The sequence below is a fragment of the Wyeomyia smithii genome, chromosome 3, assembly GCF_029784165.1.
Source record: "Wyeomyia smithii strain HCP4-BCI-WySm-NY-G18 chromosome 3, ASM2978416v1, whole genome shotgun sequence".
In the NCBI taxonomy this organism is placed as follows: Eukaryota; Metazoa; Arthropoda; class Insecta; order Diptera; family Culicidae; genus Wyeomyia; species Wyeomyia smithii.
Genome location: NC_073696.1, coordinates 196,104,275 through 196,128,843, shown reverse-complemented (window position 1 = coordinate 196,128,843; position 24,569 = coordinate 196,104,275). Strand labels below are relative to the sequence as shown.

The window sequence follows — 24,569 nt, the reverse complement described above, 5'->3', positions numbered from 1 at the left end:
AAAGGTTCAACCAAACGTTTCAATCTGTTCGGGTGTTTGTTTCAAATATTATGAAATAACATTTCAAATTTTAGATGTGCTGAAAGTGTTTTTTTTTTTGTTGTTTCTGCTCTAAACAAAACATTTTCACTAGAAACTACAAATATTTGTAGTAGTTATTATTGGGTATTTATGTTGTCATATTGCATATGGTTTGATGTCAGTTTTTCCCAAAAAAAAAGTACGCACCCGTCGGTAGTGAAGTTAGTCATCTTTATGACGAAATATTGGATACCTATTACATATCACCACACCCTGTTTGAAGACTGTATCGTTTATTTTTTTCGTTGCCCTAACAAAATAGCTCTCTGTTTGCAATTACTTTTCGCAGCCATCCACTTTCAAGCACGTGTCAACAAGTACGCTACAATATGTGGAAATTAAATATGCATTTGGAGCAACGGCGTCCGCCGGACCCACTCTAGTGATTGATTACACGGCCATTGTAAGCCACCCTATCCGAAGCACCCATCCTTTCCGTTATCAGTCCACTGTTCAAAGTACGGCTAATGATACCGTGATCATGCTCAATATGGCTCAATGATGTGTCAATACAAAATATATTTGATTAACAAATTAGTAAATAGTGATAGTTTTCTAATCACCAATGACTCACGCTAAGGTAAATTTTTACTGTGTCAAATCGAATAAGGAGTGTGAGTTAGCTCCATGACAATGTGTCCAATCGCTAGGAGTACGGGAACGGTCAAACCAGCGATAATTTAACCAACGCGTGTGCGCCTTTCTACTGAACCTGTACAATATATGGGTATTGCTGTTGTGCATTGATTAATCAGCTTGATTGACCGCAGCCGATACCCACCTCGACAAATGGTAATTATATATCAAAATGTCAAATCTCCGTCACTTCTGGTCATTGCCGTAGATTGGTTATGGATAATTATTACTGGGTGGCAATGAGTGTGCGGCTATGAGAAAGAAAGAAATAACCTTGATAGGTATGTATGACTCTGTACTGAAAAGTCTTTTTTGTTACATACCGAGAATAGTTAAGTTGTGAGAAGTATATTTTTGAACGTAACATATATGCTAAAATGTCATTGCCTTGAACTCTGAACTCAATTAGATAGATTAAATAATGGCTCAATGGATTTGGTTGTAGCAGAGTATGCGTATAATCAAACAAATATTACCTATTTCAGGAAAATGGCTGACTCTTGGGATGTTATGATAGGTTTATTACAGCGTTGATCTCTACCATACTTTTACCATATATAACATATATTTTTATCTTTTCGTTGGGATGATGATGAGTGTTTAACTTTATGATTTTTGAAGGTTTTGATCTTCAGTATTGATTAAAAGAGTGAATCGCACATACTTAAACCCAATGGTATCCATCAAAAAGGTAAGAGAAAGTAGAGCTGATAGTAAGAACAAATTAACCCTTGAAATAACAAAACTGAGGAATTTTTAAACATATTGTTAGCGCATTGAGAGTTGTGTAGCTTTTTTATGCACAGTGTTTTCGCTATTTGGGATTTTAAACAGAGGCCAAGAGTTGATTTCCGGCTACTGAACATCATCCTGATTCCAGAAATACCAATATTTTGTTGTTTTAGGTTATATTCCAGTAACCGGAAGTTAACAACTTTGATAATGGCTTTGGCACTTCGGGACCTCTACGGGAAGGATCATTACGTCCTTCAGTAATACGGTGCACCGGTCCACACGGCGAATATCGTCTAAGCGTGATGTCGGGAGGATTTGACTGATGTTCTCGGTAATACTTTGTGGCTTCCAGGCTCCCCGGAACTTGGATGGATTTTTATGTATAGTTATGGGGATGGATTTTTATGTATAGTCGTACATGCTTTGGTCAAACAGAGCGAACACTAAGTGAGCACTATGGACCATTTTGAAAAGCTTGTTTCCAAGATGTAAGATGCAGGGTTGATATTTGTTGACACTCTTGAGTGAAAATGAAAAATAAACATCCATAAACGTTATTTTTTTACAATCCTTTCAGAGTTCTCCCTTCCCGCTTTTTGCATGGAAGTGCACTGTCAAAACACCTCATTATATTTCATGCGATGAAAGCAAGACAACAAAATCAGTTTATCAGTTAACGAAGATTGTCAAGGCATCGGTCAGTGTCAGTGAAAAAGTGTTTCGGTGAGGTTCATTTTGGTTGAGTGGACTGTTTGTTTTTCTTTTTCGCTTTGAAGTGAAGATCATTTGGTTGGATTTGTCGTCAAATTTTATTCCGTAACCGTGAACGATGCGCGTGATCTATTTCATCTGAGTATAACAGCACGTTACTAGGACGAAAATCTAGTGAATCTGAAAGAGTGCTGCGATCATTGGAAGTGAAAATTGAAAATGATTGGCTGTAATTTTCGAAGAATTTCGCTGGGGAAAATGACTTTTATCAGCACTGGTAAGATGATATACCGATGGATTAGGGGCATGCCGCGTGTGTTTTATTTTGACGTAGAATTACGTCTTACGGCAACATATACAGGGGAACAATTTCAATACAGGGATCCAACTTCAAAAACCAAAAACATCAAGAGCGTCACGAAAATTGTCCAATTTCAAACGATTAAAACTCAGTCAGTTTCCAACCGATTTTCGTCATTTTTGCAGTAATCGATTGGAAAATCAACCAAGCACCCGTCCAAATGCAGAAAATTGTAAACTGATTTTTCGACAATTGTACTATTCAATATTGTCAAGCCTTGTCGAAACGCAAATGTCGACCTCTGATTGGTCGCACAATGCTCCTTTCCCTAACAAGGTCGACCGAATCTACCTAGTTGACTAGGAATGTGCGCTTTGTGTTTTATGTATAATTTATTCCATGACTATACCGATACCACACGGACGTTGGTTGCTGATCGTGACGAAGAAAGAAAAGCCGGGTTTCAATATCTGGCTGATCGCGCTGGGCGCGTTGATACCTAAGTACCTGTCTATCTGGCGGCTGTCATGGAGATTTCGGTAGCTGCAGAATTATTGGAAGTGGCAGGCAATTCTACTAAAGAAAACGAGAGATCTAGAATCATCGGCAAATGGTTATCTGAAATAATGATAATTGAACAAACTTGCCAGTGTTGTTACTGTTGTGAAATATAATAGCTCCTTTTGGAGCTCTACAATTATGTGATTGAAGTAGTTGAGATTTTTCATCATGTGTAACAGACGGAAAACCGCAAATTTCAGCATTTGCAAGCCAAGAAAAATTTAACATTGCCTCAAGAACGTGTTGGTGGCCCTAAGAAGGCTGGTTGTAAATTATGCTTGTTCTCGTGCTGGATGGCGGCAGATAACAGAAATGCAACACTTACGCTATTGCGTCTTTAAACAAAACGGTTATAGTTTGACATCACAGCAGAATTTCCACCTTCATACTCATGTCTACCATAGGCAATATCAAACACGCAACAATCTGATTCCATTCGACACGGGGACGGGAACATTTCTTGTTCCAAGCCGCGCAACACGACATGTTATTTTGTTGCCTTAGTTAGAGCTCTATTGGTCCGGCTCGACAGAACGTCCCCAAGAAATCATTTTTGTACATCCGTGTTACCGAACTGAGAAAAATCCGATAATGCGATAATTGAATGAAAATTGCAATTGCAGCAATCGGCCTTCTTCAAGGCTACTAAATGTGTTTGAAAAAGCAAAATGAATGGTTATTACTAAACTGCAACTGTGGTTTGATGCTGCTGCAAATGCACAGGAGTGTGATGTTTATTACGATTTGTTGATACTATGCATAACAAGCGGTATATACGAAACAAATCCGATTTTTAACAGAAAAGTTCGGCTCGTTCTGCTCACGATGCTGAGTCCGTTTTAGAACATTCACAATAGTGATGGGAAATATCGAAAAAAAAAACCGCTATTGATCATTTCCCAATACCATCGAGAACTATCGATAATTATCGATGGTTTGACAGCCAGAAGCAGATGCAGAAAAACAACAAATCGTCGCTGTCCGTACGAGTTAGAGTGAGCGAAAATTTACTATCCCTCAATTTTCCAACCATTTGAAAGAGGATTTCATGTGAGAGCGAACAAGCATTCAAGTCTCTTTCAAAACTGGTAAGGCCAATTTATTTATTCAGTTCTGGCATCATTGTGGAGTATGAATGCCAATGTGAGGAAAATATCAATAACTATCGATAACGCTAAAAGCTTAGCGATTCTATCGATGGCGATAATTATCGATAGGTTTCCCATTCCTAATTCACAACACTTCATTAACAAGGACGTAACGTCTTGAAGAAGACGGTTACAGTTTGACTTCACAGCAGAATTTTGACTTTTATACTCTTGTAATATTATACGAAAAGTATACCGAAAAATAAACTGCTTCACACCATTAAATTGATTAACCCTAATCGAGTGTATTTCCAAAACTATTACAAAAAAATTATTGTCATAAGGCAGGCTGTCGTAATTCTACGTTACCCTTGCGGTCGTATCTTATAAACAACTTCTTCAACTTTTTTTTTGAATAATCGTCTCGAGCTCATCATACAGCTCAAACGGGGTGAACGCCCAACTAATATGTCGTAAAGGTTTTCAATAAACGCTTCAATAAAAGTCGTTTCAGTTAAGAATATCTTGTGTTTTTATTTTTTCAACACATTTTGAAAGTGTATTCGAACTTATTGAACACCCTGTATTGGATAATATTTGGTCACTCCAGGCTATCTATTTTATAATCGTGTCCGAGATCAGTTTTTGACATCTAGGCATCATTCTGATTCCAGAAGAGGAGAGCTGGCAGCACGACTATCGTCAACACGTGTAAATTCTCTGTTTAGTAAAAGTATACATTTAAAGTGTTTTTCCATCAGTTTTATTGCTGAAATTAGGGTGTTCGGTGCGAGTAGCTACTGCATGCTGTGGAGGTGCTCGATTATGCAATAATTTTAATGGATTCAGTAAGATAAGTATAAATTTTCGTTTCGATTTTGTTGTGTTGATATTGGAGCTCATACCCAGTAAAAAATATTCTACGCCCTATCTTACACCACACTAAAAGTGCAGGAAAATTTTGCATGTTTTTTTTCGATCTTCATTGTACACTGAAAAAAAAGTAACACGCTCATACCAAATGCTCTTTACATTTGACTGCCAATTAACGATATGAATGTTTTTATTAATTTTTTGCGTTTTCTGCGTTGAAAATTTGAAAATTTCAGCTATAGAAGGCAATCAACCGGGATCTTCTTTACATGCCCCAATGCTGCTTAGGGTGTTTTAAAATTCATTTTTATTGGTCTCACATTGTCTGTATATGGTCATATCTGTATTGTTACATTGTTTAAATTTAATTGCGGTCATATCACTTGTTAGGGTGAATCCTGATCAATGATGCCACATGTACAGGTATATCTGCATTTATGCAGATTTTCTACGTATTTTTCATACAGATATCTGTATATACAGTAGGGTGGGGAATCGTTTTATGGAAAAAACGAAACTTGATAGCAGAAAGCCAGAACCAAATTTTTTTTGTTCTATTTTGAGCCCCAAACAATCCTAAATTTATTGGAAGCCAATTGGTTTAGTCTCCGCTTGGCGCATTGCATTTCAAATTCATATGGAGATTTGTATGGAAAAACTAACGTTTTTGCATTTTTCATTCTAAAGAGCTCAAAGTGGCTCAAACCATAGGTTTCATGACTTCAAATGGTAGGTTTTTTGATGCCTAACAACATGTCCCAAAAAAATACTGGAGCTGTTCAAAGTTGAGTATGTCGAAATTTATGTTGCAAATCATTTTTCCTGCCAACACTGCCAGTGTACCGGCGTTGGTCAGATTTCCATCAGAAGTAACCTCTGAAACACAAATGTGATCGCAGGCAAAAATACTTATGTGAGAAGAGTTCTTCGTATCAACCGATTGGCTGCCAGGTAAGCGCTAACTGTATTAAGAATTTTTCGTTTCGTAGTCGTTCAGTAAGACAGAGATAGCAAATCGTTGAATAGAAGCGTTATAGCCGCTTTATGATTACTTTGTATTGTGATGAGCATTGCAAGCGAGCGAGAAGCAAAACCTTTCTCCTTCTTTCTGCTTGAAAACGAGACATATGCTACGCTTCCCAAGTTTTTTGCACATACGCTCTCGAGATATTTTTTTTCTTGCATTCCCCTGAGTAGCAGCAAGCACGCACATGCAAAAACTTTTTTGTATTGCTACTCAGCGACTTTACAGAGTATGCGAGTACCTGCAAGCGAGTAGGAGTACTCGACTAAAATTGCTCAACTAGGAGGTGTGCTTAAAAAGCTGTGCCCTAAAACGAAAAAGCTTTCTTCATCTACCCGGTTTTGCTTCATGCACCGACTGCCGACATTGGGGCGGAATGTCACTTCAGTAAGATTTTCACAGCATTCTTATGCAAAACCAGCCGAAACAAACCGCTACCGAAGTAGTCCGATACTCTATTATTTTTTTCCCTCTGCAACCATCGCAAAGCATCTTGAAACAAACAACTTAAAATTCAAATTATTGTATTTTAGTCTCTAGATTGACCACGTTCATAGTCAAACAAAGTTAAAACATACTAGGACGGTTTTCTTCGTTATATTTTCAACTCAAAAAATCTTTTTCTACGCGGCTCCATACAAATTTTGAGCGCATCCCCCGTATAAATAAGACTTTACTATAATTGATTCTATTGTAGAAACACCTGCTCAGATTATTTTGGTGCTTTTAATTATTACTAAGCCTCACATTTTGGTGCGTGTGGTCCATTAAAAAAAATCTATAAACCTCTCATTCGTATTCGAAATCACCTTCTCGTATATAAAATACAAATTTGTAAGTCTGGCACGAATGCGGAATTCTGTTTTATTGCGTCGCATTAGACAAAAATAAAGGTTTTATGCTCAGCGGAGCTGATTAAGTTGAAAAATTCATAATCAAAGAACGTTAAGTGAAGTGCTGAATGAAATTAAACAACGTACGTGAGAAGGATCGTAATGCGTGGAGTTCAATCTTTAACACAATCACTGTTTGATTGCTGCCAGAAGCACGAAGGGCTATGTATCAATGGAATACTTTATGATACATATTTATTTATAGGTATACACCTGCCAAGAATGTAAACTACGGAGCCTCTCAGGCTGTTGGCACGTGTTTCAAAGTTCTATATATGATTAATTTGGAACTGTTATGATTGTTATAATCAAATGATTATTTTCCGCTGTGAACGATATGTTCTTTTAAATCAAAGATTACTTATCGATAAACTTTTGGAAATCATTCGAAGAAACAGAATTCTAAACGATGATTTAATAAATATTCAGTATTATTTTATTTGTTTTTTTCATATGCTCCAGCTTGTTAATTCAGATCATTAGCCGTTATAATAGCTGTTGGCAATATTGGAACAAGCTTTTGTGATAGAGCTAAAAATAAAATCGCTTATCACATTCAAATTAAGTTGAATCTCTACTCATGTATCGACGATTTAATCACGCATTAGAATCGACGTGAAGGAGCTGAAATTAAAATGCTATTCGTACACCGTCTGAGTGGGTGTGTTTTCAGGTCATTAAAATAAAATTGTTTTCAGTTTCTTTCTTTTGTTTACGATAACGTCTTTATTTGTGGTGACATGAAATGTTAGAATGTTTTAGAGAATGACGTAGGCGATGATTACTGATTAATAGGAATGTGTCTTTTTTTTTCATTGATAAGGTACACTAAGCGTTCTAAAGATGAGCGTTCAAGATTTCAAGTCCCGACATGCTGCCTGAATTTTCCAAAAATAGTGTTCTTTCAAACGCCAAAAGTATTATAAAAAAATATTATAAATTTTTCGTTTAATTATTGCGTCGAAAATATTTTAAAACAATAATGTGGAATAACCCTGACAAACAAAGTGCATATTGATAACAAAATTCGTGATGTAGAAGTAATCAAATAAAATTATGGGGTAATACTTCTTGAGTTGAATCGATTTTTGTTACATACCTTTTTTTAATACTTATTCTGTATTTTCTATAGTTGTTCAAAGGGAGTTGCAGGTTAGCAGGTATACCTAGAAAACAAAACAGGTTGATTAAATTAAAACTGGAATAATATATCACATGGTAAATAATTCTAAGGATCATCTTGTTATAATTTCAATTGGTGACGAAAGACCGGAGCGAATAAAAACCTTCAAAAAATAAAAAACATGGAAACTTTTTAAAGACGTTGGAAACACATTCAGTTGGATCTTCTGAAATTCGAATAAAACATCGCGGATATGTTGGCTATGGTTTGAGGTGGCATTTCTATTGAAAGAGTATAATGGTGGTTTAACGAAAAAAAGTGGGTTTTGTCTTATTTTTCGAGTTGGAAAAGTCGACACAGAGATAAGGTTCGTTGCATTTATATAAAAGTACGTTTGGAAATGAGAAAAAATAGTCAATTTTTATTGAGTTTGTGAGTAAGTTTTCAAATTGTTATTGTCATTTGAAATTGAGGTCAATATTTAAAAAAAAGAGCATATCTTTAAAAACACTGCATCAAATTTGGTGAAATTTTCAGAGCAGGTGCATCCTGAGTCCTAACTCTCTCTCTCTCTCTCTCTCTCTCTCTCTCTCTCTCTCTCTCTCTCTCTCTCTCTCTCTCTCTCTCTCTCTCTCTCTCTCTCTCTCTCTCTCTCTCTCTCTCTCCCCTCTCTCTCTCTCTCTCCCCTCTCTCTCTCTCTCTTTCTCTTACTCTCTCTTCTCTCTCTCTTACTCTCTCTTTCTCTCTCTCTCTCTCTCTCTCTCTCTCTCTTCTCTCTCTCTCTCTCTCTTTCTCTCTCTCTCTCTGTGCGCCAGCTAGGTGTCAAAATGTCAAGGTACCATTCTTGATGTGACGTGGTGGGCACTGAGCGCATAGAGTTTGCAAATAATTGCCCTGATGTTGGATTAAAGTTATTCACATTCATATAGGTTCATTTACCGTAATAAAACTGTACTGTACAAGTGATGCTACAAACAGCTTTATGCAGTTCTATATCTACCTTGTGGTCGTCGCTTTCTCCATAATCCGTCTACCAGAACTGCATTTTTTAACGAATTATGGTATTCGTACAAACCTGTTTTGAATTAAAACGTTTTTCTGGTAAATAAACGTTGCATTGGCAGCATGGTAATATGCTCGTTTAACATTTTGAATGGAGTGTATTGAATATTTGGAACTTTTCGTTAAAATCAAAAGTTAAAGTGCATTACTGAATAGGAATGGAGCACAAACTATTCGGCGCAAACAAGTTTTAGCAGTCAATGTTCATGCGGATTAAAATAACATTTCGCTTCTAATTCTAGAAAATTTTCGTGTGGCCAAAACACCAGATTCACCGGTGAAAGAGATCGTCCATGTCCCAGCATATGCTAATATAATAATGATATGTTTGAGCCAAAAGCAGGCAAATTGCAAAAGGATTTTTCAACCGATTGCTGCAAGGAAATCCATTGAAATCTAACCGACTGTTCTTTTTTAGACTTTTATTTCACCCTCAAAAGGAAATTTTCTGATAGACGTAATTCTACATTAAAAAAGAAATGTCCCCCCATCACATCCTGCCTATTTAACATAGTAAAGCGGAGAATCCCGTAGCATCTCTTTGCTCTCTGACTATACGAACAACGTATAAAGAAGTGTAACCAGTCGGACTCTCCTCCTGAAGATGGGCAGTATTACGCCCAAAACCGGTCGAGTTTTAAGTTAAAAATTCTAAAATGTTAAATGTAGTAAGAACGATAAGTGTTGTGTTTTGTCCCGCGTCGTATTAGTTCTTACGTTGCACAAAAATACCAAATATTGAAGTCTTATGCTCCAGATTTAAAAATATATGGACGTATAAATTCACAACTTGAAATGAATTATAAGTAATATAAGTGTACTGTTTTACTTCGAAATATTACAAAGTACAAGATGAATAATGGTGCCGAAAATCTAAACATTTAAAAATGCGGTACAGTTTGCCTTTCTGTTTGATTTATGAAGACTTGAACACTACCAAACGATTTGGAGCGTTTAAAAAAATTGTATCTAGGGGTTTCTGGGGTCGAAAAAGGTTTTTATAATAGCTTGAGATCCCTCCTTTCTCCAAAAGAGGGTAGTCCCATACAAATGGAACACAATTATCTACATAATTCGAGAACTAATCAAGCCAATGGAACCGAATTTGACCGATTTGAAACCGAATTTGTGGACCGATTTGAACCGAATTTGTGGAGGTTGCTAAAAGCAAGAAATATTTCTGTAAAAGATTGGCACCCCTCCCTTCGCTGGAAGGGAGGGCTCGCATACAAACGAAACACAAATATCTGTATAACTGAAGAACCTATCAAGCAAACGGAATCTAACCTGACATATGGATGTATCGTGAAACAAGAAATATTTTCATGATAGCTTGATACCCCTCCCTGCTCTAGAATGGAGGGCTCCCATACAAACGAAATAAAATAATTTCGGCGTGTGGTGCTTTACGGGAGCAACAAATGTTTTTGTGGTTGATTGACACCCCTTCGTCCTCTAGAAGGGAGGGCTCCCATATAAATGGAACAAATATTTCAGCATAACTAGAAAAGGTTGAGATTTTTGTGGGCAAGAATTGTTTCTTTAATGATATGACACCCCTTACTATTCTTGAGAGGGGGTAGGCATCCATACAAATTTTTATATAACCCAAGGACTAATCAAGCATATAAAACATAATTTGGCATGTGGAGGTTTTTGGAAGCAAGAAATATTTTTATCGTGGCTCGAAACCCCTCCCTTCTCTGGTAGGGAGGGTTTTTATACAAATAAAACACAAATTTTTACATTACTTGAGAACTAAACAAGCAAATGGAACAAAATTTGACATGTGGAGTGCTAATGGAACCAAATTTGGAATGTGAAGGTTTTGGGAGCAAGAAATATTTTTATAGTGGTTCGACACCCTTCCCTCCTCCTGCTTCTGGGAAAGAGGGCTCCTATACCAATAAAACATAAATTTCTGCATAATTCGGAAACTAATCAAGCAAATGAAACCAAATTTGGTACGTGGAGGTTTTTGAGAGCAAGAAATGTTTCTATTAAGACTCTTGCATACTCTTGAAAGTTCTCATATAAATGAAATAGATATTTTAACATTTTTTTTCCGAAAAACAGCCTGAATCATTGGAATGATGTACGGAAGCCAAAAAACGACTTCAGACGCAATTTTTGAACCCAAAATGAAAACTTCAGGTTTCTGGAAAACAGCCAAAAATTGCCGAATACCCCCCATCGGTATTTCCAAAACCAGAATAATACCCAGATGTCGGAAATTGACTCCACATAACGTTTTTTTATTCCAAGATGGCGACTTCCGGTTACTGGAAAGCAACCAGAAGCAACCAAAAACCACCCAATATGAGTATTTCCGGAATCGTAATGTATGACAGAAGCCAAAAGTCGACCTAAGGTGTTATTTTAAATTCTGAGATGGCGGCTTCCGGTGTCCGGAAAACAGCCGAAAGTGACCCAATACCACCAAACATGGGTATTTCTTTGATCGTGGTGATGCACAGAAGCCAAAATCCTAACTAAGTCGGCGATTTCTGGTTTCTGGAACAGCCGAGAGAGTAACTTAATACAACCCAATATGGGTGTTTCCGGAACCACATTGATGCTCAAAAGTCTTGCCAAAGAAATTGACTCCTAATGCCATTTTAAAATCCTAGATGACAACTTACTGTTTATGGAAAAACGCTAAAAATAACTGGATTCCATCCAGTATGAGATTTATCACAATCGGAGTGATGTATAGCCTAAAGGCGAGGATGTACAGTTCCGATAAAAACAATCGTTTTGGTGTTTTTAGTTTGAACCTATCCAATATCCAATTTGTCGTACATTTATAGACTTTAAACAAATCGCAAAGTCAATCTTTGGATGTATCTAAAATCATTTAAAATGGTTTAAAAGTATTTAAATAAAAAAAAAATGGGTGGGACGAAGTTTACCAGGTCAGCTAGTGTCCTCTATAAACCAACCCGATCCCGATATCCCAAAAATTTATGGCTTAGAATGTATGTTAGAATTTGAATTGATTTAATCTAACGTGTGGTCCACTATAGGAAAGTGGTTCACTATAAGTTAATTTACCCTAATTATGTACTAAAATATGTCTTGATTTGGAAAATATTGTTTTTCTAATCTGTATACTTTTCTGAAATTGTTCCAATCTAGGGAACCCTTTTGTATAGTGGACAACTCGTCAAATTAAGTATGTTTATTTTAACATATCCACTGATCCACTATAGGAAAGGGGTTCACTATAGATTAATTCACGTTATGTTAAGAGAAATTGTTTAATCTGACGAGTGGTCTACTATAGGAGATATAGGTTATAGGTTGATTTATCCTACGTCAATTTGTTATAAAAACTACAGTATCTCATGCCCAAAATTTACACAATTCATTAAAAATGGGACCCCTTCAAGGTATTACAGCGATTTTTTGTCTCAAATGATTTCAGTAACCAATTATAAACCAATATTAGGGTAAAACAACCATGGATGGACCTGGTTCTTTAGTGGACCACTGGTCAGATTAACTCAATTTGTGGAAAAACTCGAGAAATATCCAGCAAACTTGCATCGTGAAACATCTTATTCAGCTTATGTGCATCAGAATTACGAGAAACGTTTGTAAATTCCAATTTATATTAAGAGAATAGACAGTTATTCGTCAGGGTGGTCCACTGAAGTAGGGGCCATCCACATACCACGTGGACAGATTTTTGACGATTTTAACACCCCCCCCCCCCGTGAACCCCATATAAATTCTTTTTTTTTTGTAAGGACCGTGGACATTACAAAACCCCCCCTCCCCTAAACTGTTCACGTGGTATGTGGATGGCCCCTAAGTGGTCCATCCAAGGTAGTTCTACCCTATATACTTCTTGCTTAAAGACACCTTGCACTTGAAAATGTATGCGTTTTCACGTATAAACCTCTAAAAGTATTTTTAAATTATTAAATGCATAGGATAAATTAATTTATAATGGACCCCTTTGCTTTATTAACCTATAGTGCACCACCCGTCACATTAACTTAATTTCTCGTAACACAAATTGGATCTTATAAATTTTAGTGATGCAAATTTGCTGGATAACATATTTTCTGACTAAAGTTTTCTGAAACTCCCTCGAGCTTTCGCATAAATTGAGTGATTCTGGCGGGTGGTTCACTACAGAAGAAGGGTCCGCTGAAGGTTAACCTTACGCTGTGGGTTGTGTGGATACTGTAGCTTTTATAACGAAGGCTAGGGTGAATTGACCTATAGTGGACCCCATTCCTACAATCGACTACCCGTTAGATGAATTCTTCCAGAAACCTTCTTTCTCCTAACATAAATAATTATTATAACTGTTTTTTGTGATCCTGATGCAGATGCCTAGACAACATGTTTTCTAGAATTCCCTCGAGTTTTCGCATAAGTTAAATTAATCTGACGGGTGGTCCACTATAGGAAAAGGATCCACTACAGGGTAACTCACCCTAATTAGTATGAATCAATTTGGTGAAAATTTGCGAAAGACTTTCGAAATTTCATTCAAATGAGAATATGGCCTAGGGTAAATTTAATTATTTACTTGTACTAGGGTAAATTAACCTATAGTGGACCCCTATGTTTTTTTAAGCTATAGTGGACCACTCGTCAGATTAAATCAATTTCTCTTGTTATAAACCGGAATATATAAATACTGGTGATGCACACTGGCTGGATAAAATGTCTCCCGATGGAAGTTTTCTGAAAATTTCTCGTGTTTACTCATAAATTGAGTTGATCTGAGGAGTGGTCCACTAAAGGAGAATGGCTCACTATATTTACCCTAGTTTACCCTATATAAACTGATGTATTTTGAAACGTGTTCAGTTGCTTTGAGATCTGCAATTGAGATTGCAACAACAAGGCAGAGTCAGTTTGCGGGTCGATATTAATTGAGTTCATAAAACGAATAACAATCAAAACTGCACCTTCATGCAAGACGGTGCCCCGGCTCACACAAAGAAAACCGCTCATGACTGGTGCAAGTCCAACTTCTCCTTTGTCATCACCATGAATGAGTGGCCTTTTACTCGCCAGATCTCAACGTGATGGTCTTCTCATTTGGGGGATGTTAGAAAGACCTGCTCACGAAAACACATAATTTTAAACGAGTTAAAAAAGCCTTTGCTCAATTTGCTGGAAGGAAATTCCTCAAAATAATATTCGGTCCACCGTTGCGTCTTATCTTAAGCGTCTGGTTATGGCCTTACTGGTTATTTCAGATAGGTTAAAACTACCTCGGATGGACTACATCTTTTAGTGGACCACTGATCGGATTAACTCAACTTAAGTGAAAACTCGAGGGATTTTTAGCAAGCTTTTATCGGGAAACATCTTATTCAGCCAATCTGCACCAGAATCACGAAAAACATTTGTGAATTCCAATTAAGGGTAAATTGACTGATAGCGGACCCCTTAATTTTATTACCCTATAGTGGACCACCCGTTCATTCTCCCAGTTGGTCTCGAGGTACGATGCTGGTCTAACAAGCTAGTTGTCGTAGGTTCGAGTCCCGGCTCAAGATAGATAGTGTCAGTAGGATCGTAGCGCTAGCCCCGCAATTTTCCTGTACACTTCCCGGACGAACACATATGATTCGAACAGATTCCCTAGGATTCCTCGCATCGGAATCGTGAGCGTACTTGAAAAGGAATCCTGAGACACGAATCCTGAGGAATTCCCTGTCTATGGGACTAGGATTCTTGAATAAGAATCGTGTAGTGAGAATCCATCGGATTCTGCAGGATTCCACATTGGAATCCGAAACATTCTCATAATACGATTCTCATTCCTAGTCCCATAGACAGGGAATTCCTGAGAATTCTTTTCTCAGGATTCCTTTTCACAGACGCTCACGATTCCAATACGAAGAATCCTACGAAATCTATGCGAATCGTATGTGTTCGACCGGATGTAATCCTAACGTCAATTTGATTTCCAAGAAGGCGACTTCCGGTTTGCATAAACAACCTGAAATGGCCGTATACCACGCAATGTGGAAACTTTCGGAATCAGGCTGATGATGATTTGGAATTATTTTTTGTGGCCTTTTTTGTTTCTGAAAGGTTTTCAGACATGTTGAAATACTTTAAAAAATTTCGAATAAAATAGGAAATAATCATTTTATTCTTTTTGACTATTAATTTTTTAGGGTTTTAATTTTTTAGGTGCTTCCAACTAAGCTGTGAGTTGAAATTGAAACCAGTTTTGTTTTTAGTCTGATTTATCTATGGCATTACTATTAGTTAAATTTGAAATTACTTTCCTGTTCTACCTTCTTCTATCATTTAGAAGCGTTTTTCAACAATTGCACTGAATTTAATCCTTTTCGTTTTGGTCTTTTGTTCTAGTTTTAATAACTTTATTGATTTGAACCAAATTTCTTTGTATTGCTTCGTTTTATTTCTTCTGAATTACAGGATCATTCTCAAGCATTTTTAGTTAATTCGAAATGCAGACTTCGTTCACTCTTGGCTACACGACTAAATTTGTGTTGCCAGAAACGAACTTTTTTTTTCAAGAATAATTTTCACTTTTTAAGTAACTTATGAAACCTAGGCACTAGATAATGTCACTAATGGACTACCTTTTGGATTCATAGTCGTTAAAGTTGTCGCTTGATGGGTATTGGTTCAATAATCTGGGAGTGTCCGGAGCTCAATCGGGACAGTTCCGTATGTGGCCTATGACGATCTAGACACTTGATGATGACTAGGTACTCGATTAATTATTGTAATGGCACGGTTCTTACCACTGCTTTGTTCATGACCATTATAATACCGGAGCATGTTACGGTCATACATCCGTAACCAGTTGACCGATTCCGGCCATCTGCATTGGTAACATAAAGTAATTTAATACCATCCATTTGACGGCTGTTGAGCTTAAGTTAGCTAGCAGAAAGACGAGGTAACTAGGAAATATTATAACCGTTCGTTTTTGACACATGTGCCAAAATCGAGTAGTGTTTTTTACATGTGTTTAGACGAATTTTTATGTTCTCCTGTTTTTTTTTCTGTACATAAGAATCGTTTTGAGCCCGGTTTGGCTGAATTTTTATATATATTTTATTTTTACCTTTTCTTACAATACAGAATTTTAAACCATCATTTTCATTGTTGGCTTTTTAAAGGCCTGCGGGAATGGTTTTCGATTATTTTGAGCTGAATTTGGAATTGATTCTGTTTTGATATTTAAAGCCATTCAAAGTGTTCTCTAATCTCTAGGCATCATTTTGATTCCGGGAGTACCCATTTTAGGTGGTATTCGGCCATTAATTTGTCTTATAAAAACCGGAAGTCGTCATCTTGAAATTCAAATTGATGTCAGCGGTAATTTTTCAGTCTCTCAGATGTCATCCCGGTTCCGAAAATATCAATATTGGATAGTGTTTGACCTTGTTCTATTTGATTGTTTTTATGGCCACTAGAAGCCCCAGTGGAATCAATTCCGGAAGGCACATTTTATGGGCATAGCATCAAAATACCCAGAATCATAAAAACTTGCTATCGAAATCGGATGGAAATTGCAAAAGATACAATAATTTCAATTTTTGGGTCCCGGGTACCCCATCGTGCTCAAAACGGTTAAAGTGAGAGTTTTCGTATCCGAAGACATCTCATTACACGATTCTCATTAAAGATTCCTAGTCCCATAGACAAGGCTGAGTGCAGGATACCTTCTCGCGAGTCGCGGATACCCACGATTCCAATTTGAGGAATCCCAGGGACTCTATGCGAAACCTATCGGTGCTACGAACGAATATATGAGTGTATTCTAACCGGGACGTCAGTCAGGTTGAATAGTCCGTCCGTGCTAGTACCAGTTGTTGAAATTAGTAATTCTGTTCGTATACCTATTCAGAGAAGTTCCATTCTCATTCTAAAAAATCGTAGCATTTTCGGCTTGATGCTAGATGGACGCAATGTCCATGGTCAGTCGCAGTGTTCAGTTTACGTCGCAAATATATATGGTTGATTTTTAGTCTTTCTAAATTATATCATTTCAGAATCAAATCATAGAAAGCCAAATGAAAATATTGGTGAATCTAGTATGGCTGAAATTGAATTTATTTAATGAAAATTTTTTACTTTTTTATTTGTTAACCATCAGTTACACGAGTGTTGATCAATATTACTTCCAAACATAGGTTTGTATACTTCCGGAACAGAATTAGCAAGTTACAGGATTTAATTAGCAAGTAGAACACTCTGAGAAAAAGATAATCTAAATCAAGTTGAAGTCTTTATTTCCTCAATTAGATTCACCGTCTTCTCAGGAGCACAATTTGATGTAAAAATGGAAGCAAGTTTACCATTTTATCTCTCGCAATGTGTATGATATTCGTTATGATGTTAGTTACATTCTTCAACTTCATCTGGATAAGAGATAGACACATTACGATACGTATTGCTCAGTGTTATGTTTAACAGTCAGGTTTTTGAAGTAGAATACTTCTCTCAGGAAGTTCGGCTACATAGGGATGTGAAATGAAAATCTAAAACCGAAAAAAGTGAAAAATATGTCCAAATTCAAATGCTAAGAAATCGGTTAGTATTCGATGGATTTCCTTCGTTCTTGCAGCAATAGATTGGAAAATCTTCTAAGATTCTTCCCAAAATAGGATAATTGTAATTGTATTATTCACGCTATTGTACTATTGAAAATAGTCAAGCCTTGTCAAAACGAAAAAGTCGACCTCTGATTGGTCGTTATATGATTGCTTCCCAAGCACGGTCGACATGCTATTTGGCCTATATAATAGCCTGTTTCAGACGGAGCCGCTCATAATAGTTCTAGACAGCGACAACAGCAGTCGTCCTTCTTAGCAGCAGCACTAGCTCTGTGGTTGGTCACCACGTCTCAGGAGCAGCGCGGTTTTTCTCAGCGTGTGTCGCCAGACAGCCATTATTCCCCCCGTGTTGGGGCAGCATGAAGATTGCCATCAGGAAATCCAATTTTGGAAATCAAAATGCCTTTTTGAAGGCAAATAAACAAGTCATTGAAAGTTAATAATTTTTGTCAACGCAAGCAAATATTCTGTGTTGCATCCTAGCAATTTAAATTTGTCGCACCCGTCTAATTTACTGAATGTGAAATAGCTTCCACAGTGCATGTTGTCCGTGTATCTTAATTCCCCCAATGTTAGGGCAGCTCAAAGGTTGTAATTAGCAACCGATTTTGAACAGCAAAATGCTTTTTTGAAGGCAAATAAAAAAATAATTGAAGGTTAATAATATTCTGGCATCAACACAAGCAGACATTCTGTGCGGGATGCAATCAAATTCTGTTGTAGTTGTCTAATTTTTACTTTATTTAGTAAACTCCCCACTGTAGGGGCAGCGCAAAGGCTGCGATCAGCATAACCGACATTGAATAATAAACTGCCCTGTTAGTACGCATTCACAAAAGCAGTTAGTTCGACTATGCAGAGCTAGTATGAAGTCGATTCAATCAATCAGCATAAACAGAATTTCGTCGTCTCCCAGCTGCCAAGTTGCAACATGATGCAACACGCAACAGCGAGCAAACGAAATCGCTTGATGTTACAAACCGCAATAAGATACGGGTTAAAACCGTTGCGTGTGTGAGAGCACCATCGGTGTTTAATCGCTGGATACACTATCTACTGTCTACTGAACGCAATAATCTGCTTAAATGCGACACGGGGACGGGAACATTTTCTTCAACGAAGCTGCGCAACACGACACAAAACATGTTATTTTGTTGCTTCAATGAGAGTGCTATCGGTCCGGCTCGATAAGAAATCATTTTTGTGCATCCGTGCTACGAAACTGAGGAAAAACTTTAGAAACTGAAAAAAGAGGTGGAGCTTATCAAATGATCGCTCTGAGCCGGAATGAAGTCACACATATTTCTCAAGTTATGTCATTCCACCACCTACGAAAAATAATTCATTCCTATTTTCATCCCTATATAAGAGCCTGTTTTAGTCGAAGCCGCTCATAGTAGTTCTGAACAGCGACGACAGCAGTCTTCCCTTAGCAACAGCGGGAGCGAGCAGTGGGTACCATCGATAGCGGATAGCGGCCACAACTGTGGCATGGCTTTGAATAAGCGTAGCAGTTTCAGCGGATCTCACCATCGATAGCAGCAGGGCCAGCAGATGCAGGTACAGCGGATACCAATGGCGGCCACAACTGTGGCATGGCTACGGATAGCGTTACAGTTGCTCAGCAGTTAGGCCAGCGTATAGCGGCCACAACTGTGGCATGGCTATGCATAGCGTAGCTGTTGCAGCGGGTATATCAGCATCGATAGTAGCAGGGTCAGCTGATGCAGCGACACTCCCTTACTAAAATGCTGTTTCAGTGTGGTGGCGGGAAGCATCAGCAGCAGGCTTACATGAAGTGAATACATCAGCCAGCAACTTTCTCTAAGGCCTCTGCCATAGTAGACGCGAAAAGCGGCGCGAACCGATTCGCTCGGCCGTAGGTTGATGTACAGCTCTACTGATGGCTGTACATTAACCTACAGCTGAGCGAATTGGTTCGCGTCTATTATGGCAGAGGCCTAATGGGACAGTTGTATCAGTTTGTTCAAAAGAATATTATTGTCGGTAATATTACAGAGATGCGATTGCGTAAATCCGATTTTGAATTGAACAATTGTCCTTTTGAGAACAAATAAAACACTTATTTGAAGAGTTAATAGCTTTTGGTACCAAAAGCAGTATAGTGACAGCCTCAGCGGTAGATGCAGATGCAGCCGGTACTTCCCTGAGGCCGATGTAAAGGTAAATGGGAGCAGCACGGCGAAACAGTTCGGGTTATGCTGAGACGCGCGTCATTTTTCGTTGTTGATATTCCCCACATGAAACGACGCACTTTCGTATGATAGCGGTGGTATTAGCGGTAGATGCATTTGCCAACACTTCCTCCAGTAAAGCCGTGTCTAGTTTTCAATGTGAAAACACCTTTCTCACTGTGTTGACCGTGCGCCTTAGTCCTCACTATCGAGGTAACACAGAGATGTAAGATAAACACTACATCCTATGATAAATTGAACAATTGTCCTTATAAGGACAACAAATGAATTAATGAAGATTCAATTTTAAATTAGAATTCTTCTCTCAGGAAGTTCGGCTACGTAGGGATGTGAAATGAAAATCTAAAACTGAAAAAAGTGAGAAAAATTTCAAATGCTAATAAATCGGTTAGTTTTCGATGGATTTCCTTCGTTTTTGCAGCAATCGATTAGAAAATCTTATCTTCTAAGATTCCTACCAAATGCATGAAATTGCAATTTTATCATTCGAACTATTGTACTATTGAAAACTCTTAAGCCTTGTCAAAACAAAATTCGACCTCTGATTGGTCGTTATACCGCGCTTTCCCAAGCACGGTCGGCAGAGTTATGGACCTAGTAAATTGGGAATGCATCATTTGGCCTATATAAGAGCTTCATCAGATAATAAACAAACATTTCATCGGATATTAAATTGAACAACTGAAATTTGAAGAACACAAATGATTATTTGAAGGGTTAATATTTTCTCGTTTTGCGCTTTAATCCAAAGTTAATTATCTTCATCTACATGCATACTCTGACTATTATTACGTGTTTGCGTCGCTTAGTGTTTGGCTACGGTCATGCAGAACGCAAATAACGGCGCGATGCGACTCGGCAAGACGAAATCTGTTGAAATGTATAGCTCTACTTCGCCTTAAAAAGAGCTGTACATTTCACCACGGTAAGGTGAATCGCATCGCGCCGGCATTCGCGTTCTGCATAACCGTAGCCTTTGTTCCGTTCCCGTTTAATGATGTCGTTAAAGAAATTACAATACTGCCAATGAACGGTCAACGTTTATTTACTAGAAAAAATGACTGACACGCAAGCAGCCAGGTTATCTTTCTCGTAAAAGTATTCTACTTCAACCTTGCGGTCGTGGCTTTGCATACAACCTTCTTGTGATTTTTTTTACCCAAGGGGAAACGTACCTCATAAAACTCCGCGTAAAAAATTCGTTAATTCAAGATTCCGAGTTAAAAAACGCCGTTATTCAAAAATGTGTTATGCTATTTAGTCATTTTTTTACGCGGGGGAAACACCTTTTAAAAACCGCGTAAAAAATTCGGTAATTTAAAAATCCGCGTTAAATAACCGCGGTAATTCAAAGTTCTGCGTGAACAACATGATTGATTCGAAAATCTGCGTAAAAAATACGCCTTCAGTCAAAACACCGCGTAAAAAACCCCTGGCAAGCAAACCGCGTAAAAATATTCCGTCCGTATCGCAAAAACGCTTCATCTCACGATTCTGTCGAAAAGTAACCTAAGGATTCCTACGAATCCTTGAAGATTCCTACATTAAGATTCCATATGCGATTTGCACAGGTTCTGTCCGTATCGCAGAAATGAATTCTCGCACGATTCATTTGGACTCTTGAGGAATCAATTAGAAGGTTTTCCAAATGCGATTCGTACAGATTCTGTTCGTATCGCAGAAACGATTCCTCTCACGATTCCGTCACCGAGATATAGGTATCCTGGGAATTCCTACTCAGGATTCTCTGCGTGTTATATAGTTAGGGTTCACAGTCGGCTGCGAAGTCTGTGTATAAATAAACAGAAGGTCGAGTTCTGAATCGGAATGTAGCACCGAGGCTTTGCTTTTTTTGCTTTGCTAGTGGACCATCCGTCATTTCTCTTAACATAGATTAGGATTTATAAATGTTTGTGGCTGGATGAGATGATTTCCAAAGGAAGTTTTCTGAAAATCCCTCGAGTTTTTGCATAAATTCAGTTGATCTGGTGGGTGGTACAGTATAGGAAAGGGGTTCACTATAAGCTAAATCACTCTAGATCAAGAGAATGAACAATTTTTCGTCAGGGTGGTCCATCCAAGGTAGTTCTACCTTATCCTCCACACTCCGGAATAATCCAGTCATGCATTTCTTCATAACTGTATGAAACATAGTTTTTGGTCCACCACTCCACAGTCCCTTAAAAGCCCACATGGTTTATGGTCGGCCCTATATTTAATATTTCATAAGGCGTCGTACACAAATTACGTAACGCTAAAAATCTAGATTTCAGACCACCTCCCTCCTCCTCTATGTAACGATAGGTAACGTTCGACATGACTCCCCCATTAATTACGTAACGCTGATCAGCCTGACCCCTCCGAATTTTCAATTTCGAGCAAACATCACAGTTACGTAACTGTCTCTACTCCCCTCCCCCTCCCCCTACGTAACAAAAAGTTACGCGAACTCAACCCCCCTCCCCCCTTCATACGTTACGTAATTTGTGTACGACGCCTAATAGTATTCATGTGTGCTCTTCGTAGAGACACTACACCACGTATAAGCGGAGAGATTGGGCCAATGTTTATGTAGAGTTGGCAAAATTTCAGTTCATTGTAACTTAATATTGGCGGCAGTTGTTAACTAAACATTCAAATATGCATTGACGTGCTTTGGATCACATGCATTTTTGAATGTGTGTATTACAAACTAAGGAACAAAAACGTATGCTTTTTGTCACAATCCCATATTGACAGAGGGTACTGTTTTCTCTTTTTAAACATATCAACTGCTTGCTTTATTTGTTTACCAACATATACATTTTCGTTTGTAGATTGAACTCTTGAATCGTACGACACAGTAGTTTTTCATTCTGCAAATTTTTTTATGAAGGAATTCATGGTGCCCCTTCAGTGTCGGCATCTCTTTTGGAAGGAAATCAAGCCCTAATGTTTTGTCAAAAACTTGCATGTTACACTCTCGTCTCTATTTAGAAGAAGGGCAAGATTTATTTTTGCTTTCTCTAAATTAGACTAATTAGCTATTAACATACCGTACTATTCGAGTCGTTGTTGATGGCAGTAGGTGTGGTTAGAAGATTGCATTACGCTTTTTGTTGCTGTGATTTGCATGCCTTTCTTTACATGTTCCGTTTCACCTTATCACAATTGATTATCTTGCTCGATGTTATGGTGTTGATTGTTGGTTGTGTATGTTGAGTCATTTCGAAGTAAACGCCTTCTGGTACTGCTAAAGCGTTTGACAGGAAATTAATTTACACATTTGTACGACAAATAAACATGACAAACGCTTCTCAAACGATGACCTGTGATATCGACTGTCTCAACAATCATGCCAAAAACAGTAAAATTAAAATGCGTAACACCATCGAAGTAGCAATAACTAAACAAATAAAATTTATATTATTACTCTGTACTGGGATTTGCAGAAACGTGTACCGGGGGTTTATATTTTTTGAAAACTCCCCATCCAGCAGGTACTCATTGTTATTCTCTGCACAATTGTTGGCTATTTATAGCTGTGAGAAAACATTTCCTATTCATTGTCTAATAACAGATCACAGATCAATCATGCATCTTTATTCCATTGTTCTACATTAAAACATACAATGAACGTTTACTAAATTACATAAATTATTTGATTTCGCATTTATCAATATATCAAAATCATGTCTTGAATAAATGTATTTATATATAATAAGTATCCGTTTATCGCTTCGGCACCATTTAATTAGGCTACAAACTTACAGTAAGCTGCCAAGAAATCTCTGTGAAGTAGAACAAGTTTCACAAAATTAGTTCGATGTTGATTGCATTTTCGGCGACTCAATCAGTTAGGATGCATTCAGGCTGTGAATTACGGGACAGCCTTTTGATGTAATATGACATGCGGTTATTAGCATCAGACTAGTCTGACCAGACAAAACCTGAGAAACAGTTGTCAGCTGGCAATAAGGTTGTTGGCTAGAATAAATATGCAAATACAGCCAGTGATGCATGTTTGTCACGACGCTGTGCAAATTGGTTTTCTATAACGCGATCAAACGCTTCGCTAGAATGGATCTTGGACGTCAGAACAGAAAACGTCACCATTGATATAATGGTGATATGTTTGCTTAATGAGCATTTGCACCGGGTTTAGCAGGACTATAATTAAAACCAGTTGATTAAACCACAATGATACCGCACAAGCAGGCACACACAAGACTGAAACCTTACTCGAACTGAAAGTACTTTTGTGGATTGCATTGACACAATAAATCAACGAAATTGCCTTTTGCGGTAGGTGGTGAAATTGCTTGTTGACATGCGAAACGAATATTGAGATTTTTTTGGTTTTTCGGTGTGATATTTTAATTAATTCGGTTGATGTTAATCGTTTAAATTCTTTTCTGATTTATTTAGTTATTCATGAGCCATAATTAGAAACAGCAAAGTTACACTCACATGTTATCAGCAATATCGTAGATTTTACATGTATTGTATTATGTGTCATTTTTCCGGGTCAATCACTTATGAAACTTGATTATTCCCGTACATTATCAGCAAGAGGTTGTGGTAATATGAACATAGCTTCTGCGAGTACATGAGAAGTACAGCAGGAAACGAATATTAGCGCAACGTTACCTGGCAAATTTTATCTGAATGAGCGATTAAATACCAGACTAATCAGCACACCGTATCGTC

The 24,569-nt window shown here is 37.7% G+C and overlaps 1 protein-coding gene across 3 annotated transcripts in view; it reads right to left on the bottom strand.

The window, feature by feature from the left end:
- LOC129727504 (uncharacterized) overlaps positions 1–24,569 on the bottom strand; it is a 330,263-nt gene that overhangs the window by 75,400 nt on the left and 230,294 nt on the right. For all 3 annotated transcript variants that reach the window (XM_055685384.1, XM_055685386.1, XM_055685385.1), the window contains one exon: positions 8,003–8,069. The gene's annotated coding sequence lies outside the window, so the exon portion shown is untranslated. The remainder of the gene's footprint in view (positions 1–8,002; positions 8,070–24,569) is intronic.